Below are 21,553 nucleotides of genomic sequence, written 5' to 3' on the forward strand. Positions count from 1 at the left end.
TTGATTCAGCACATGTGACCACAAAAATAACGAATTATTTGACCTTGGGTGCGCACTGGCAAACTCCGCCTAAAAGAATGTGGGTTTCACATCGCCGCTAAACGTCAAACAGTTCATATCGAGTACAGACGAGTATAAAAGTTGTAAATCTTTATAATGGAATTTTTTTAAAAAAAATAAAGAAGTATCGTGAATCCATTCGACCAATTATTGGAAGTTAACCCTAGATTAGTCACACGTGGAATTCTTTTCAGCATTATCACTATCTTCTTAAATATCTCGATTTCCAATAATTAAAGATGCTTCTGCTTCTGAGTAGCTGAGATTTTAAAGTAGCGGGGAATATTAAAAATTTAATTGCGGGCCACATAAACTCATTACAGGGGCCGATACAGCCCACGGGCCGTATGTTGGCCATGCCTGGACTAGACAATCACCAGCTTATTAGGTAACACATCTCTGTAGAGATAACACGATAATAAGCAAAGTCATGAATAAGTCATTATGATTTGAGTCAAATATAGGAAATTATCAGAATTATGTTTAAATATAAATAAATAAGGCCATTGCCCCAACAAATGAGACATTTTATGGAGTTCTCAGATCTTTTCCCCCACACTGTTTGAAACATTTTTAATACAAGTCTTTACATAGTGTATATTCCATGCACCCCAGTGTGGTAAACACATTCTCTCACTGAAATAATACTGTCCTATTCATATATACAAATAGCATTCTTTGAAATATCCCTAGCATGTGTCTTTACATAGTGTACCATGCACTTCAGTGTTTTGAACTCACCTTTTTTACTGAACAACTTATTAATAAATCATTCACATAACATACAATCTATCCATTTAAAGTGTACAATTCAGTGGATTTTGGTATAGTCACAGATATGTGTAACCATAACCACAATTTTAGAATATTTTAATCACCTCCAAAAGAAACATGGTACCCTTTAGCTATCACCTCTCTCTAGCAATAAAAAAGTTGTACTCCCACATAGCATTCATTATAATTTCTCAATATTGGAATTGCACTGAAGGTATAGATTCTGAACAAACCGATCTAAATGACATGCATAATTAAGACTCATTGTGCAGAACCAAGTTGAGCCTCAGCATTCTCTGCGTTATTCCTGAGAAGACAAGCTTCACTTACTGGGTGGCCTCTGCAAGGAGGTGGTGTCTAAGTGTAAGGATGACAGGATATCGAAGTCTCCAACTATTACTGTAGAATCATCATTTCTCTCTTCAATTCTATCAGTTTTTGCTTCCTAGAATGTTGATGGTCTGTCATTAAGTGCATAAATGTTTATAACTGTCATGTCTTCTTGCTGTATTGAACCTTTTATTAATATGTAACACCCTTCTTTGTCTCTTGTAATTTTTTGGATTTAAAGTCTACTTTGTCTGATATTAGTATAACCATTCCTCTCTCTTTTGGTTACTGTTTACATGGAATATATTTTTCCATCCTTTCACTTTTAGTCTGTTTCTTTGGCTCTAAAGTCTCTTGTCAACAGCATATAGTTGGGTCATGTGAGTTGTTGTTTTTTTTCCATTCTGCCGATCTCTTTTGATTGGAGAGTTTAATCCATTTACATTGAAGTTACTGACAAGAATGGACTTCTGTCATTTTGCTATTTGTTCTCTACATGCCTTATAGCTTTTGTCCCTCATTTCCTGCATTTCTTGTTATTTTGTGGGTAGTTGGTATATTGTAGTGAAATATTAAAATCCTTTCTTATTTCCTTTTGTGTATGTTCTATTGCTATTTTCTTCGTGGTTACCATAAGGATTACTTTTCGTGTCCTAAAGTTATAATATTCTAATTTGAATTCACACCAGCTTAACTTCAATAACATACAAGAACCCTGCTCCTTTACAGCTCTGTCCCACCCCTTTCTGTTGTTGCCATCCACTTATGTCCTTCTACCTTGTGTGTCCAAAAAATAAATTAATAATTATTTTAAATGTATTAGTCTTTTAAATCGTGTAGAAAACAAAAAGAAGAGTTCTTGTACTAATACTTGCTTTTATAATTGTCTGTGCATTTCTCTTTATTGTGGTCTTTATTTCTTCATCCTTGCATTTCACTATGCAGGACTCCCTTGAGCTTTTTTTTTTTTTTTTTTTTTTTTTTTTGCAGGACAGGTCTAGAAATACCAAACTCCCTCAACTTTTGTTTTTCTGAGAATGTCTTAATTTCTCTCTCATTTTTAAAGGACAGTTTTGCCAGACACAGATTCTTGGTTGACAATTTTTGTTGTTGAAAACTGGACATTTGGATCTAAACATGTGGTAACTCTGGATGTCAGATTCTCCTCCTTCCCAGAGTTTGCTAGGTTTAACTTTTGTTGTTGTTGCTTTATGGTTGTTGGCTGTCTCTGTGACAAAGATCAGCCGGAGGTATAAATGTAAGGTCTTTTCTGAGCCTGCACCTCTCCATGGGTATGCACAGCCACTTTCTAATTATCCACACATGTGCAATTGCTTCCTGGGGTCGTCAAACTTTTTATAAAAACCGCCCACTTTTGCAGTGCTGGTCAACCTGGTCCCTACCATGCAACTAAACAGCTCCGCGATTGGCCCATCATGAAAGCTGGAACGCCCACTAGTGGGCGGTAGGGACCAGGTCTACCAGCACTGCAAAAGTGGGCGGTTTTTATAAAAAGTTTGACGACCCCTTGAAGGGGAAAGATGAAAACTACCAAGGGGTGATGCTGACTCTTTAAGTCCCCTGGAAGTCGCATCAGCTGGAGGGTGAAGTGCTTCTAAGAATAGTGGGAAGGGCAGCAACAATGACCATCTGCCTCTTTGCATTTCTGAGGTCAGAAGTGACAATCAGTGATCAGGACCCATACTTGGAGGACAAGGCCCTTTTTTCCCCAGTCTGATTCCTGCGAACTGTGTGCAGGCTGCCCCAGGAACACGTGCACAGCTGCCTGCCACATGACTGGGGCTAGGGAGTAAGTAGGCCCTAAGGTGCTAAGCGCTGAAATTGACCAAAATTAATCATCCAAGCCTTCCCTTGGAAGCTGTAAGCCTTATTGGACAGACTCTAGAGTTACAAAATAGTTACATTAGACCAATTCTGCCAGTGCAATTATTGTCTAGGTGGGGAGACAGATTTCCTGTTACCTCTTACTCTATTATTCTCCCAGAATCCTCCTTGGCACATTCACTCTGAAGTCTCCTGCCTACTCACCCCATGCTCTATCACACAAACATGTAGGACCTTCATTTTACATGCTCTACCCCGTACTTGGGCATTCAGATCATCGGCCAAATGTCAGGATTCATCAGTGCGGGACAACCAAGGACCCACCTCTTTAAATCTCACAACTCCCCACCTTTCTGCAATCATGTATCCTTTCACATTTTCTCTGAATTTTCTACCAATGAGATCAAAATCCTAAGAAAAAGAGAGGGATCATCCTGCCGTGTTCGTGTATGTGTACACTTATGTGTGGATGTACAAGCACCTTCTTTTCTAACTGCCCAAACCATACACAATATACTTTTTAAGTAAAATCCTACTAACAAAGTTCCCCAAACTCTCCGAGTTAACTACAAAAAGCAAGATTGCTTGAAAAGATTCTTGGCAAAACTTAACATCTCCAGAACTTGAACAAGGAAAACTGACCTATGAACACACAAGCTTGATGCCTCTGAAGCTGGAATAGGTCCTCCGACCTCCACAGTGGAGAGAATGGTGACATTTCACCTCCTACCTGTCCCCTCTCTGCCTCTCACCCTCTGAATGATGTTGTTCCCATTGTCGACTAATTAACACAGCGTTGAGAGGAGATTGTAGGCCCCTTCACCCAGAAGGGAACTTGATTTGGCTGCTGAGCGGGCCTTTGTGAGGGGGTTTCTCGGGCTCTCCTCCCCCACCCAGCCCAGGGAGAACAGGATCACAGGGGAGCGGTGGCCCGCACAGTCCTGGCTGGCCAATTCCTCACTGGCCTGTGAGTTCCCAGAGGAAATACAAACAAATCAGACCACACTTGGCTGCTGACCAGTGAATCACTGAGCTTCTTCAATAAGTCTTTAAAACTTTGGTTCTGACCCAAATCTTTTGCTCCAGCATAAAAACTGCTGGGCCTCAAGTCTCTCTGTTTAGGGAAACAGTGTGCCTGTGGCATTTGAATAAGGGTGTTTATCTGAGAAACGGTTCACTGAGTTGTACCAGGTTCTGTAATAAGCTCGCTGTGTCCTCACCATCAGCCTTCAAACCTTCCTGAAGATCTGGTGTGCTCACCGACATCCTTTGCCTTGGTTGTTGAGTGTATTTATTTGTGAATGTTCCTACCTCCGTCTCCTTTCTCTGTGAGCCCCTGACTGTGCTTTGTAAAAGGGCCCAGAGGTGACTGAGTTTCCACTGAAACCAGGACGAATGAGAACAAGCCATCCAGCGGGAGGCGTCTGAAAGATACTGGTCACTGGTATTCACTGTGCAAAGTGGTCTGGAGCCAACACTGTTAAAAAAAAACTTTTTTTAAAGAAATTAATATATGTAATTAATAAGGTACAGGTTTTTTTCTTTTAAACTAAATGGTACATTCTTTTTTTTTTTTTTTTTTTTTCTGATTTCATTCCCTCTTTGTTGCTGCTTACTTCCAAAGCAGATTATGTGGCAGATACCTACCTGCACTCCAAAGTCACAGCTCCTGCCCTTAGCGACAGAAGTCTCAGGAGAAGTGAGAACCTAGTGTTCTAGACCTAGGCATCCTCTTCGTCCTAAATCAATACCCTCACCGCCTCCCCTCCCACACCCTCCTGGAAATAATGTGGAGTTCACTTGAAGCCTTTGAAAGGAAGTCAGTTGCCCATGAACCACAAAGCAGCGGGTTTTGAACCCACCCTATCACCGAGTTACCTATACAACATGGACGTTCAAACAGCAGTGGAATCCTCCCCAGTGTGTCTTCCTGGCTTCTAGACTTGAACCTCCTCAACCTGAAACCTGCCTGCTCCAAACCTACAGCAGGTCTGGGAGTGAAAGGCATCAAGGAAGTTCCCCAACGTTCTAAAGAGCTTGGGAAGTAACTGGGAGAAAAGAACATTCAGACTTAAAGAGAGGAGGGAACCACAGATCACACCCTAGGCCAAGGGTCGGGAAACTTTTTGGCTGAGAGAGCCATGAACGCCACATATTTTAAAATGTAATTCCATGAGAGCCATACAATGACCCATGTACATTACGCATTATCCAATAAAAATTTGGTGTTGTCCCGGAGGACAGCTGTGATTGGCTCCAGCCACCCGCAACTATGAACATGAGCGGTAGGAAATGAATGGATTGTGATACATGAGAATGTTTTATATTTTTAACGTTACTTTTTTATTATTATTAAAGATTTGTCTGCAAGCCAGGTGCAGTCATCAAAAGAGCCACATCTGGCTCGCGAGCCATAGGTTCCCAACCCCTACCCTAGGCATATTTTTTAGGAAAACTTTAGTGATCAGTGATTGTTAACCATTTCCATAATTGCTCTCTTAACACCTTCATAGAGTCAGGTCCTGAACTGTTTGTTCATTTCCACCTGAATGGCTTTTAGTGACAAAAGATGAAAACCAACTCCATTTCAGAATTAGTTTTCCATTATGGCATACTTCCAGACATGTCACAGGGCAACGAGTGTTGTAAAATTACATTTTGTGTTAGTCTTAAAGCGTCAGTTTAAATTTATATGTACATAAATGTGCTGGATCTAGGAGTTTAGGATATCACCAAGTAATTTATAAAGATGGACACTATTAACCAGAGGGAGGAAAAGAGGTTCCAAAGATGCTTAGTCCCTGCATTCCCTATTTAGGCATCCTTTTTCTTTTTAGACTGTGGCTATACACACATCTTCCCGCCACCCCCAATAAGGATTTACTTTAACCACCCATAAAACAACTTCATATTCTATCATAATATTTGTGGATTAAATGTGATACTTGACCTCATTTTGTTCTGTTTTCATTTTTTTCTTACCATTATATTCATATATTTACATGGAAATTTCCAAAATTGGCCAGAACTTCTGATAGAGCAGGCAAGTTATGTGAGCAGATGAAATAACATAGTCATGGATATTTACGATGCTGTAACTTTCTAAAATGCTATGAAGTCAACTCCTCATAGGAAGATAATATTGCTAGTGCTGGGATTTGCGGCAAGTCATAAATGAACGTGTGGGTGCCTAGTTTGGGTAATGGCTGCTTTTAGGGCTTTGGGGAAATCCCTCACTGTCAGTCACTTTGTCATGATTCCCTTCTATAGAGAATTTCGGGGTGGCAGTTAAAGAGCAGGCTGATCCTGGAAAGAGGCAGCCAAGACCGCAGGCAAAGGGGTGCAATCATTGTCACCGGCCCAGATAAAGAGTGGCATCTGCCATTCTCAGGTTGTACCCTGTCCTGTCTTGGTTGCCTGGAGGCACCTGGGGATTCACAAAGCTGTGTGTTTGCATCTGCTTCTAGCCTTCTACTTATCCCTACAAGGACAGGAACCTCACTGTTTTGGAGTTCAAACACAATTACAAAAATACAGAAAACCCATTCAGGGGTGGCTGCATGTCCTAAATATGTTGATTACTATGATGGGATGAAGTAGGCAACATTAAGCACCCAAGGATTAGGACAAAAAAAAAAAAAAATAAGAGAGAGGTATGAATCAATCAAGGTTCAACTGGGAAAACAGAAGGTACTCCAGACATGTCAAACCGAGAGAGTCGGTTCAGGGAACTGATTACTGAGTTAACCACAGTGCTGAGAAGTCTAACGGTACAGTAACACATCGCAGAGATCGGCAATAACCACGAACTCAAATTTCACCACGCCGGAGGGCTGGAGGGATGGAGAAAGGGAGGCAATGCTACTTCCTTTCAGGAGCAAGGGCATCCAATTTGAATATAGATTTTGGGTATATTCCAACGTCTGTTTCCATATCACCCCCTCTTTCAGGACTCCCAGCCTGGGGGGTCAAAGCTTGCTTTATAGATTACTTAAAATGTTAAGAAAGCCATTGTACCCCACGTTACTCAGTCTAGATCCCATTAAGCATCAAAGAACTATTGGGTCTCTTCCAGTCTTTGAATAAACATAAAAGAGAAACAGCAAATACAGGGTGGGGCAAAAGTAGGTCTGCAGTTGTGAGTATGGAAAACACAGAGTGTGCTCTTGTATTATTACTCAAGAGTTATTGTATTATTTTCCACACCCTCTATATATTATTAACATAATAATCACTTATATAAACATATAAACATAAATCCTGTATATAAACATGAAAGGTTTTATCAACCCTTGCCCTCCCCCACCCCAGCTGGCTGTCCCCCACAGTCCGTCAGAAGTAGGAAGACCATGTATCATGGTTTGCCAGGGACAACTGTAATAATACACGTCTTGCCCTGGCATCCCATCGTTTTAGTGCACGTCCTGGAATTTTCATCCTTTTTAAGAACTGAAACTTTATAGCTCTTAGAAGGAAATATAGGTGAAAAGATCTGCATGACCGTGGGTTAAGCAAGGTTTTCTTGGATATGACAGCAAATGTACAAGTAACTGAAAAATAATAATAATAAACTGGACATCATTAAAATTAAAAACTTTTATGCTTTCAAAGGATACTATTAAGAAAGTGAAAAGAGACCTTAGCCAGTTGGCTCAGTGGATAGAGTATCAGCCCAGCATAGGGATGTCCCGGGTTCAATTCCCAGTCACATACAAGAGAAGCGACCATCTGCTTCTCCCCTTTCCTCTCCCACTTCTCTCCCTCTTCTCCTGCAGCCAGTGACTCAACTGGTTTGAGCATTGGCCCCCCACACAGGTTTCCAGGTGGATCCCAGTTGGGGCACATACAGGAGTCTGTTTCACTATCTTCCTTCCTCTCACTTAAAAAAAAAAGAAGAAAAATAAAGTGAAAAAACAACCCACAGAATGGGGAAAATATTTGCAAATCATATATGTGGTAAGGGTCTAGTATCCAGAATATATAAATAACTTATAACTAGACAGTAAAACAAGTAACCCAAATTAAAAATAGGTAAAGGATTAGCTCTGACCAGTTAGCTCAGTCAGTTAGAGCGTCATCCCAAAGCAGTTACTAGTTCGATCCTGTTCATGGCACATACAGGAAGAGCTTGATGTTCCTGTCTCTCTAACTCTCTCTCCCTGCCTCTCTCTAAAGAAAAAAAAATGGGCCCTGGCCAGTTGGCTCATAGGTAGAGCATCGACCCAGCGTGTGGAAGTCCTGGGTTGACTCCTGGTCAGGGCACACAATAGAAGAAACCATCTGCTTCTCCACCCCTGCCCCTTCCCCTTCTCTCTCTCTCTCTCTCTCTCTCTCCCTCCTGCAGCCATGGCTCATTTGAGTAAGTTGGCCCCAGGCGCCAAGGATGGATCCATGGCCTCCACCTTGGGTGCTAATGATAGCTCGGTTGCCAAGCAACAGAGCAACAGCCACAGATGGGCAGAGCATCACCCCATAGGGGACTTGCCAGGTGGGTCCCAGTTGGAGTGCATGCAGGAGTCTGTCTCTCTGCCTCCCCACTTCTCACTTAATACTTTTTTAAAAAATAGGTAAAGGATTAAAGACATTTTCTCTATGGTGTTAAGCACATGAAAAGATGTTCAACATCATTATAATTAGGGAAATGCAATCAAAACTGCAATGAGATATCACTTCACCAGTAGGATGGATATAGTTAAAACAACAAACGTGTTGCTGAGGATGTGGAGAAATTTGAATCTTCATACATTGCTCCATGGGTCATGCCCCCTCATTCTGCAGTGGGAGGTCCCCATAAGAAGTCTGGTGCGGACAGCCAACTAAATGGGCAATGATATGTTCAAACAACAGCTCAGATAAGGGCCTAATATCCAAAATATACAAAGAACTCATAAAACTCAACAACAAACAAACAAACAATCCAATAAAAAAATGGGAAGAGGACATGAACAGACACTTCTCCCAGGAAGAAATACAAATGGCCAACAGATATATGAAAAGATGCTCATCTTCTTTAGTTATTAGAGAAATGCAAATCAAAACTACAATGAGATACCACCTCACACCTGTTAGATTAGCTATTATTAACAAGACAGGTAATAACAAATGTTGGAGAGGCTGTGGAGAAAAAGGAACCCTCATTCACTGTTGGTAGGAATGTACAGTAGTACAACCATTATGGAAGAAAGTATGGTGGTTCCTCAAAAAACTGAAAATAGAACTACCTTATGACCCAGCAATCCCTCTACTGGGTATATACCCCCAAAACTCAGAAACATTGATACGTAAAGACACATCCAGCCCCATGTTCATTGCAGCATTGTTCACAGTGGCCAGGACATGGAAACAACCAAAAAGCCCGTCAATAGATGACTGAATAAAGAAGATGTGGCACATATACACTATGGAATACTACTCAACCATAAGAAATTACAACATCGGATCATTTACAACAAAATGGTGGGATCTTGATAACATTATACGAAGTGAAATAAGTAAATCAGAAAAAAACAAGAACTGCATTATTCCATACGTAGGTGGGACATAAAAGTGAGACTAAGAGACATTGATAAGAGTGTGGTGGTTACAGGGGGAGGTGGGGGAGAGGGAAAGGGGGGAGGGGGAGGGGCACAAAGAAAACTAGATAGAAGGTGACAGAGGACAATCTGACTTTGGGTGATGGGTAAGCAACATGATTGATTGACAAGATAACCTGGACATGTTTTCTTTGAACATATGTACCCTGATTTATTGATGTCGCCCTAGTAAAATTAATAAAAAATAATAATAATTAAAAAAAAAAAGAAGTCTGGTGTGAAAACTGACACTTGCTCTCTCTCCCTGTAGGCTTCTGGGACTGCACCCACTTGGACCAGGCAGTAAAGCCTCATGCAACCTCAGACAGTCGCCTGATAGAGACACATCCTGAACTCCTGGCCTGCAGCCCTGGGCTTGTTCCTAGCACTCTGGACAGGAGCTGATAGTCTGATGATTCTATATTATGCCCTGTTGGGAACAATCAGGCTGCATTAGCTGAGAAGCTTTACATTCAGAGGGCCTCAAGTTGATGAAGCCAAAATAATTCATTAATTAAAAAAAAACTATTTCATATATATAAATAAAAGAGCTAATAATTTCAAACCCTTGTATTTCATTAAATAATTATACATGTGCATATGTGTGTGTGGGGGGGTTAGATTAATCTGCTTATCACACATTTTTTATGATGGTTGTTTTAATAGAAAAACCGCAAAAATACCGGTGAATAATTAATCATCAGTGACTGATTTGTTGACAAGTTTTCCTCTGGCTTCACAATTACCTGCTTCAATTAAAAAAAATATCATAACATTATTTAATTTCCTGACCCACTGCCAAATTAATCTAAAATAAAAATGAATTACTATAATTTCTCAATTTTCTTCAGACTACCTGGACACTCAGCATTCAGGATAGCTTCAAATCTGGAAGTATCCAAGAAAATAAAATACCAAATATGTATCTCTCTTGTAGAGAAAGAATCCTCCCCATGACAGACTTGTCAATCTGCTCACAGAAGTTATAGCACCTTCTAATTGGCAGAACTCCCAAAGGGCCAGCTGCTTCTCACCAAAGCCAAGAGGTGTGGAAGGAAAAAAAAAAAAAGAAAAAAATGAAATAAAATAGGCAGAGGATATTTAAGGACGATCATAAAATCCTAGTCTAAGTAGTAACTCCACTGCAAAATACTTGTGTGACCTTAGGTAAGTCACTTTGAGGCTCAGAGAGCTTAATTTTCTCATCAATAAAATAGAGAATGGGATCAGGGAAGGGAAAGAGATTGGTAAAATTATATATACACAACACAGCATTATAGAGAGCAGAAAAGCAAATCCTGGAGGGAATGGGGGAGGGCGTTTAGGGGAGGGGGCAAGGGGGATGTTGAGGGGAACACAGACGTGGGGGGATGTATTTGGTGGGACACTTGAATCTATGTAAACACAATAAATTTAAATCAATTAAAAAAATAATAAATTAAGTGGTGTTCACCCCCCCCCCCAAATAAATAAAATAAAATAAAGTAGGAAAAGACCCTGGCTGGTTGGCTCAACAATATAGCATCCACTCGACATGTGGAAGTCCCAGGTTCAATTCCCGGTGAGGACACACAGGAGAAGTGACTATCTGTTTCTCCCCCATTCCCCTCCCCCTTCTTGTTCTCTCTCTCTCTCTCTCTCTCTCTCTCTCTCTCTCTCTCTCTCTCTTCTCCTCCCACAGCCATGGCTTGACTGGTTCAAGCACACTGGCCCAGGGCGCTGAGGATGACTTTGTGGAGCCTCAGCCTCAAGCACTAAAAATAGCTCAGTTGCAAGCATGGCTCCCGATAGGCAGAGCATTGGCTCCAGATGAGAGTTGCTGGGTGGATCCTGGTTGGGAGCATGCAGGAGTCTGCCTCTGTATTTCCCCTCTTCTCACTTAAAATAAAATAAGAAAATACTATCTGTGTTCAGGAGTTTGGGAAAATTAGGCACACAACAGTATTTGGAACATGTTTTGACCCAGTGACACTTAATGTTTCCTTGTTTCTGTAATAACAGATTACATTTCCTTGGAGGCCTTTTGGATTTAATTAGGGATACAGAATCATTGTAGATGGTAGACAAATTATATAGAGAGGTAAGGCTGAGACTTACTGGCAGTCTACAAGTTGGGAACCCTCTAATGTGAGGGAAGTTGCTATTTTAAACCAACTATGTACTCCTTAAGGCAAAAAGGACAAACAGGCTTCATTATGAGTGGTTAATTTCAGCACTGGATATCTGAAGTGCTATGGTAGGAAGGATTCGGAAGCTTGAATCCAGGGGGATGTCTGCCTGGACGTCAGAAGAGGAAGTGATGGCACGTTCCATTCCTTATCTTCTGTACCCAAAGGACACACCGGCCAGGACTCTGGTAGCCAACTTCACAAGAAAAACTCAGACAGGTGATAGTACTTCTTAAGTCAAGAAATCATTTAGTAGAGAATCACTTCATTAAATAAATAAATAAATAAATAAGTCTAACAAAAATACCAATTCTGATCAGATCCATACCAAGACAAGGACAACTGGAAACCAAAGGAAGAGGTTAGGAAGGGAGATTCTGTTAGCCCAGGTGCTGCCATTTTAACCTAAGTTTCATGTCCATTAGCAAACTTTAAGAAACAGGAGCCCTCTCTCGTGTTCCTAACCCCCTCAAAAAGAAAAAAACTATTATGCACAGACAAATCAGTAGTTCAAAGTCAAGAGATTTCTCCCCCCCCCCCCAAAAAAAAAAACATTCTCAAATACCACTCCCAATGCTAGGGAGAGCTCAGCTCAAACTGGCCTGCCACAGAGTTCTTAGCCTGGGGCTGCTCCAGCCAAGGCCTCTGCTGGTGTCCTCCTGGCCTGTCTGGCAGTGTCTATTGATGCAAATCTTCAAAGGCTTCATTCTGATGGGAAGATTTCAGAAATCCTTTTCTACTCCACTTTGTGTTCTTAATCAACACGTAGCTGCCACAATAAAGGGCTCTTCCTTTTGATCCTAATTGCAGTCTCTAATTGTACATTTAAATCTTTAATAACCTGGCCAAACCTAAAGTATGCAGCAGAGAAGCATTCTGTGTCTACACACGGCAATCCATTTCTTTTCCTTCCAAATTCTATACAGAATTTTACCAAGTGCCTCAGAAATTTCTAGAATAGGGCAGGAATGTGTCCTTGGTGAAATCAGAGCCTGGCTAAGACGCTACGTCTTCTGGCCAAAAGTAACAAATACTGGATTTACCTTTTTGCCTTAAACAACTAAGAAACTGGAGAAATTATATGAAATCATATTTCTTTTTTTAGGCATCGAAAAATAATCTGCACAGGATTCTGATTTCTCTGAGAGAAGGGAAACAAGAACAAGGCAAGCCCTGTAGCAGTCTCAGTGTACAGCCTACAAGTAGTTTCCGGAGCACGAGATAGGGAGGGAAGAGTCGAAGAGTTCAGGGAGGCCAGGATGGCTAGAACTTGGGATGGAAATAGTTTGTATTTCCATCAGCCATAGTGCGGTCATGCATGATACAGAGGTAGAATCCTCAAAAGGGGGCTGCCTTCGTGGGGGAAAATTAACACTAAAGACTGCATAATAAAGCTTGTGGGCAGGTCTTACAAGGAGCAAACTGATTCCAAGTAACTTAACTGTGCACAGAACAAACTACAAAACCATGTAAAATGATATAGTAAAATCCATCACCCAACCGGTAAAATTCACAATGTCTGGCATCTAGTAAAAATTACCAGGCACTTGAAAAGGCAGGAAAATATGAGCAATAACTAGGAGAAAATGCAATCAACAGAAACAGATATAGGCCCCGTAGTGTAATGGTTAGCATTCTGAACTCTGAAACAGAAATAGAAATCACAGAGATGCCTGAATTATCCAACAGAGACATTACAACACCTATTAAAAATACACTACATATGTTTAAGAAAGTAGAAAAACCCATAAGCATGACAAAGAAATTGAAGATACAAAAAAAAAAAAGACCCAAATGAAACCTCTGGAAATGAAAAATATATATCTGAACTGAAAAACACATTAATAGCAGTTTAGACAAAGACAAGTTAGATACAGAAACGAGACGAAGACAAGAACAGATAAAAAAAAATTCTTCCAGAAGCAGAAGGAACTCCTCCTTTTAAAGAGACAATTCTCTTTGAACTACCATTAAGGTTTAAGAATGGATTTAAGAGGATTCCAAGATGGCGATGGGGTAGGCAGACATTCCAACTGCCACCTCTCAGGACCAAATTGGATTACAACTTAATTTATGAATAATCATCTTGAAAAACCAACTTCAGAATAAATGAAGACGAGTCTATAATCAAGGATCACAGAAGAAGTCACACCGAGACTGGTAGGAAGGGCAGAGACACGGAAAAGGCTGCTCCGCTCCCAGGAGCGAGGGTCCAGAGGGACTCTCACTGAAGGTAGGGTCATCCTGAGAGGTGTGGGCGCTCAGGCCCAGGCCCAGAGCCCCAGCCTTGAGCCCCAGAGCCTAGAAGAGGCACCCACACAGCATTTGGCGGTAAAAGAGCAAAGGTTTCTGTCTGTGAGAAAGAGACGGAGCTCTCGGAGACTCAGGCTTTGTCTTAAAGAGCCAGTGCAGAAAATCTCCTTCACAGCCACTTACCCTGGGATCTGGCGGGGGAGAGCTGAAAGGACTAGAGTTGCATGAGGAGAGTGTAAAGCTGGAGGCCCAGGGAGAGACTCTGTGGGGGACAGCCACCAGAACCCCTGTGCTGAGTCATTCTCCAATACCACAGTTGCCATCTTTCTTGGGTTGTGCAGTCCCTTCTAAGTGGCACCAGCCTGAGGAAAAGGAACGGCTCTGCCTTCAGGAGTCTCTCCTGCCCCACCCCATTAAGAGAAGCCAGAAAGTAGGGGTACATCAGTGACTCAGTTTTCTGGTGTTGAGGCTAGAGCTTTCCCCCTCACACTCTAAGTCTAAGATTGGTGCTTCTGCCTCATGGGACCATCAGTAGAAACTGTCCAGCCTGCAAGCAGACCACACCTCTAGGTCTCAGAGGCCATAGCCACTGACTCTGGGACCACAACCTACCACCTGGGGCAGAGCCACACCCATCGCCCTCCCTAATCCCTGAATTGCTGCAAGTGCTAGATCTAGCAGAGGTTTTTTCAGCTGCTGAGCCCAACAAGCAGACAGCAGACAGAGGCTGCAGGAGGCAGGACTCAGGGACTTTCCCCCAGGCCCAGTGTGGGTAAAAGCCAGTCTAGATGTGCAGCTTGGTATTTCCATGTTCCCCTGGGCCCAACAGAGGCAGTCACAAACTCTGGATTGCTTGTAGTCCCAAGAAGGTTGCTGAGGGCCAGTCACAGGCAACCACTGGTCTAGACAGGGAGGCCCAGGACTGGCACATCCAGTGGCCAGCTGTGGAGAGCATTGGTTCAGGACCTAACAACCCTTACTAGAGGCACATTCTAAGGATGGGTTCCACATACTTGGACCAACTAAGGCAAGTTCTACTCTCTGTGATCAGCAACTGCACAGCAGCTCGTGTATACTGGATAGGGTGGAACTTCACAGCCAGCCAGCCTGAGTACTGGATATCCTGCCCTGCTGAACTAGATTCCACAAGGGGAAGGGAGAGAGGCTTGGAGCATGAACATTTAAAGTATGGGTCCCTGCAAGCCTATTGTTGGGTCTGGTTGAGGGGCTTAGCCACTTTCTGGGGTGGCATAGTCAGCCCCAGAAGAGAACTCTCTCAGTTATTCTCCCTGAGACCAGGGTCTCACCAGCTGTAAGAACTTCTGCAGAGGGGTCTGTTGACCCCACAACCTGAACCTGCTGCTCACCTTCCTGGGGAGGAAAAAATTTAAGTATCCAGCAGTGGCTGAGGGATTAGGTTCTGCAGGAGGGGTCGCTTTCCCCATACTGAGCTCCTACCTAAGAGACCCCTAAAGTAGGGGTCAACTTCAGCTGCCCTAACCCACCAAGTTTGCAACCTATAGAGGGGTTGGTTGGGTGAGGCCAGTCTGGGCCCACACCACAGTTTTTCTACAGAAGACTCTGGGGAAACCAGGCAGCTGCAAGAGGAGAAGGAACAGCTGAAAAGTGGAGGCAAATCTTACGGAGCCTGGGGATCTTACGAAGCTGTTGTCATCTCTAAGCAGGAGGAAGCTGATCCTTATACACAGGTTGGCCCCTCAAACATTACCCAGGCACAGGAATCACAGACACAAACAGTAAATAGAGCAGTAGCTCTAGACAGGTAACCCATAGCAGGTTATAAACAACAGCTGATGCCAACCCAAGAAAACCTAGAACCAACACAACCAATAGTGGGTAGTAGACAGCACCAACCCTAAACTCAGCTAACTACACAAGCGGCACACACAAAGGAGGAGTTCAGCAGGCACCAGACACTATGGAGAATAAATATGCCCAACAGGACAGATAAAGTACAGTGTCTAATACACATAATCAAGGTTGACCCTTAGAGCCAGCCAGCCTGAGGGGATAACCGCACCCATGAAAGGACTAACTGCATTCAATACTCACATACAACAGAAGGGAAAATAGTGCCCTCCAGGAAGCATTCCTAGAGCAAGGAAATCAGGTGGCCTGGAGATCTGTACCCCAAGCCCATCTTTCTCATAAAGACATCACAACAAATTTCAAAGTCAGACAGCACTACCTAATACACAGACAATATGGGCAGACAAAGAAATACAACCCAAATGAATCAACAAGAGAAATTCCAGAAAAAGAGTTAAATTAAATGGAAGTAACCAAACTACCAGATGCAGAGTTTAAAATAATAATTTTTAGGATGCTCAACAATCTTAGAGCTACTGGACAGACATAATGAGCTCCTAAATAAAGAGATAGCAAGTATAAAAAAAAGCATTCAGAAATGACAAGTATAGTATCAGAAATAAAGACTGCACTAAAGGAATCAACAGTAGACTGGATGAAGCAGAGGATCAAATCAGCAATTTTGAAAACAAGAAAAATGAAAGCACAAAAGCAAAGCAGCAAAATGAAAAGAGGCTCAAAAGGACTGAGGAAACTCTAAGAGACCTCTGTGACAACATGAAGAGAAACAACATCTGCATCATAGGGGTTCCTAAGGAGAAGAGATCAAACATGGGATAAAGAACCTGTTTGAAGAAATCATAGCTAAAAGTTTTTCTAAATTGATGAAGGGAAAAGTCACACAAGTTCAAGAAGCACAAAGAGTCCCATTAAAGAGGAACTCAAGAAAGCCTATGCCAAGACACATCATAATTAATAATGAGATAAAGGAAAAAATAAAAAATTTTCTTGAAACAAATGAAAATGAACACACAACAACTCAAAATCTATGGAACACAGCAAAAGCAGTCCTGAGAAGGAAGTTCATAGCATTACAAGCATATTTTAAGAAGCAAGAAAAAGCTCAAATAAACAACTAAACCCTGTACCTAAAAGAACTAGAAAAAGAATAACAAATAAAGCTCAGAGCAAGTAGAAGGAAGGAAATAATAAAGATAAGAGCAGAAATAAGTGAAAAAGAGGCTAAAAGAATGATACAAAAGATTAATAAAACCAAAAGCTAATTCTTTGAAAAGGTAAGCGAGATTAATGAAACTTTAACCAGACTTATCAAGAAAAAAAGAGAGAGGACTCAAATAAATAAAATTAGAAATGAAAGTGGAGAAGTAACAACTGACACTGCAAAAATACAAAGGATTGTAAGAAAATCCTTTGAAGATCTATATGCCAAAAAATTGGACAACCTAGGCAAAATGGATAAATTTCTAGAAACATACAATCTTTTGAAACTCAATTGGAAAGAATCAGAAAACCTAAACAGACCAATTACAACAAATGAAATTAGAGCAGTTATCAAAAAACTCCCAGCAAACAAAAGTCCTGGACCGGATGGCTTCCCAGGCAAATTTTATCAAATATTCAAAGAAGAACTAACACCTATCCTTTTCAAGCTATTTCAAAAAATTCAAGAGGAGGGAAGACTTTCAAGCTTCTTTTATGAGGCAAGCATTGTCCTCATTCCAAAACCAGGTAAAGACACTACAAAGAAAAAAAACTATAAGCCAATATCCCTGATGAACATAGATGCTAAAATTCTCAAAACAAAATCTTAATATTAGCAAACCAGATCCAGCAATGCATCAAAAAGATCACACATCGGCCCTGGCCGATTGGCTCAGCGGTAGAGCGTCGGCCTGGCGTGCGGGGGACCCGGGTTTGATTCCCGGCCAGGGCACATAGGAGAAGCACCCATTTGCTTCTCCACCCCCGCCCCCTCCTTCCTCTCTGTCTCCCTCTTCCCCTCCCACAGCCAAGGCTCCATTGGAGCAAAGATGGCCCGGGCGCTGGGGATGGCTCCTTGGCCTCTGCCCCAGGTGCTAGAGTGGCTCTGGTTGTGGCAGAGCGACACCCTGGAGGGGCAGAGCATCGCCCCCTGGTGGGCAGAGCGTTGCCTCTGGTGGGCGTGCCGGGTGGATCCCGGTCGGGCACATGCGGGTGTCTGTCTGACTGTCTCTCCCCGTTTCCAGCTTCAGAAAAATACAAAAAAAAAAAAAAAATGATCACACATCATGATCAAGTGGGATTTATTCCAGGGAGGCAAGACTGGTACAATATTAGCAAATCAATCAATGTGATTCATCACATAAACAAAAGGAAGAACAAAAATCACAATTATATCAATAGATGCAGAAAAAGCATTTGATTAAATCTAGCACCTATTTATGATCAAAACTCTCAGCAAAATGGGAGTACAGGGAACATACCTCAACATAATAAAGGCCATCTATCACAAACCCACAGCCAACATCATACTCAATGGGAAAAAATTAAAAGCAATCCCCTTAATATCAGGAACAAGGCAGGGGTGCCCCCTTTCACCACTCTTTTTTTTTTTAATATTTTTAAAATTTTTTTTTATTTATTCATTTTAGAGAGGAGAGGGAGAGACAGAGAGAGAGAGAGGAGAGACAGAGAGAGAGAAGTGGGGGAGGAGCTGGAAGCATCAATTCCCATATGTGCCTTGACCAGGCAAGCCCAGGGTTTTGAACCGGCAACCTCAGCATTTCCAGGTCGATACTTTATCCACTGCACTACCACAGGTCAGGCCTCACCACTCTTATTGAACATAGTTCTGGAAGTCATAGCCACAAAAATCAGACAAGAAGAAGAAGTAAAAGGCATCTAAATTGAAAATAAAGAAGTAAAACTATCATTATTTGATGATAATATGATTGTGTGCATAGAAAACCCTAAAGTCACAGTCAAAAAAGTACTAGACCTGATAAACAAATTTGGCAAGGTGTCAGGATATAAAATTAATATTCAGAAATCAGTGCATTTTTATACACCAACAATAAACTGTCAGAAAGAGAAATTAAGAAAACAATCACCTTTACTATTGTGACAAAAGAAATAATAAAATACCTAGGAAAAAATTTAACCAAGGAGGTAAAAGACTTGTACTCGGAAAATTATAAGACATTGAAAAAAGAAATCAAGGAAGATACCAAAAAGTGGAAGCATATACCATGTTCATGAATAGGAAGAATAAACATCATTAAAATGTCTATAGTACCCAAAATAATCTATAAATTCAATGCAATTCCAATTAAAATACCAATGGCATACTTCAAACACATAGAACAAATATTTCAAAAATTTGAATGGAACCAAAAAAGGACACAAATAGCCTCAGCAATCTTGAAAATGAGGAATAAAATGGGAAGTATCACACTTTCTGATACCAAGTTATACTACTATAAGGCCATTGTACTCAAAGCAGCTTGGTACTGGCATAAGAACAGGCATATAGATCAATGAAACAGAACAGAAATCCCAGATATAAACCCTCACTTTTATGGTCAATTGATATTTGACAAAGGAGGTAAGATCATACAATAGAGTAAAGATAGTCTCTTTAACAAATGGTGTTGAAAAAATTAGACAAGTACATGCAAGAAAATGAAACTAGACCAAGAACTTACACCATTCACAAAACTAAACTTAAAATTGATAAAAGACTTAAATGTAAGTTGAAAAACCATAAATATCTTGGAAGAAACCATAGGCAGTAAACTGTTTGATATCTCTTGTAGGAATATTTTTGCCAATATATCTCCACGGGCAAGTGAAATAAAGAACAAAATAAACAAATGGGACTATATCGAACTAAAAAGCTTTTGCATAGCAAAAGACACCATGAACAAAATAAAAAGACAACCGACACAATGGGAGAACATACTCGCCAATACGTCTGATAAGAGATTAATAACCAAAATTTATAAAGAACTTCTAAAACTCAACACCAGGAAGATAAACAATCCCATTTAAAAATGGGCAAAAGAGCCTGACCTGTTGTGGCGCAGTGGATAAAGTGTCAACCTGGAATGCTGAGGTTGCTGGTTCAAAACTGGGTTTGTCTAGTCAAGGCACATATGGGAATTGATGCTTACTGCTCCTGACACCTTCTCTCTTTCTCTATCTCTGTCTCTGTCTCTCTTCTCTAAAATGAATAAATAAATAAAATTAATTTTAAAAATAAATGGGCAAAGGAACTGGCTAGACCAGTGGTTCTCAAACTTTTTAAAGTTGGGGTGCATTTAAAATCCTACAAATAATTGTAGGCACACTATATACAAATTTCTGAGAAATATGTTATAATAATTAAATCAAATATTAAAGAAAAAATATAAAGTCAAAGTGTGCTTTTATGGTAATTAAACAAAATAAATATGACAAAATTAAATTTATTCTGACATTAAAAAACATTTTTATGTTACATATTTTGTTATACTTTTTAGAATTCATAAAAAAGAGGGGTTAAAAATTTTAAAACGACAAAAAAGTTATTTTTTTATATATGTAGATACATTCTTAGTAAGATTTAGTAAATTCGGCAGGTCCTGGCAGGAATGTGTTAGGTTTTTTCATTCTGTGTTTATGAGAAACATGAGCTTGATGTGTCCTAGCGATTTCTTCAATGTCTGGGCATATATTTGAAAGGCAAACTCTCATTTCCTAATCAATACATCAATACATCATCATCAATATTCTTTTACTCTTAATTGTGTTGAGTGCAGAAAACCCCCACCATACATCTCATCTTAACTTGATACCAAAAAAAGGACAGAAGAAATTTGCCTCCAGTCTTTCCGGGGAACATGGGGGATAGTGTAAACAATCCAGCACCACAGCTTAACAGCCTTTTGCAACATAATCAGGCAAATGAGGTGCGGGGTTGGTCAGACTGTCAACTTACAGCCAATTCCCCACACCTCTGTTCCCCCAAAATTCTAAATTCCAAAAACCCTGTTGGTTTTTTGGTCCCCAACAGGCACATCTTTCTCTCGAGTATCATAGGGTGCACCTGGAAATCTTCTAGGGCACACCAGTGCACCCTAGCACACACTTTAAGAACCACTGGGCTAGACACTTCTCCAAAGAGGACGTACAGATGGCCAACAGGCAAATGAAAAAATGTTCCACCTCACTAATTATCAGAGAAATGCAGATTAAAACCACAATGAGATACCACCTCATAACTGTCAGTATGGTGCTCATTAACAAAACAACACACAATAAGTGCTGGTGAGGGTGTGGAGAAAAGGGAACCCGCCTGCACTGCTGGTGGGAATGCAGACTTGTGCAGCCACTGTGGAAAACAGTATGGAGATTCCTCAGAAAACTAAAAATGAAACTGCCTTTTGACTCATCTATTCCACTTTCAGGAATATATCCTAAAAATACCAAAACACTGATTCAAAAGAAGATATGCACCCCATGTTTATTGCAACATTGTTTGCAATAGCCAAGATCTAGAAACAGCCCAAGTGTCTGTACAAGTGAATTAAAAAGCAGTGGTACATATACACAATGGAATACTATGCAGCTGTGAAAAAGAAGGAAATCTTACTTTTGCAATGGCATGGATGGACCTGGAGATTATTATGCTAAGTGAAATAAGCCAGGCAGAGAAAGAAAATATCATATGATCTTATTTAT

Source organism: Saccopteryx leptura, chromosome 6 (assembly GCF_036850995.1).
Source record: "Saccopteryx leptura isolate mSacLep1 chromosome 6, mSacLep1_pri_phased_curated, whole genome shotgun sequence".
NCBI lineage: Eukaryota > Metazoa > Chordata > Mammalia > Chiroptera > Emballonuridae > Saccopteryx > Saccopteryx leptura.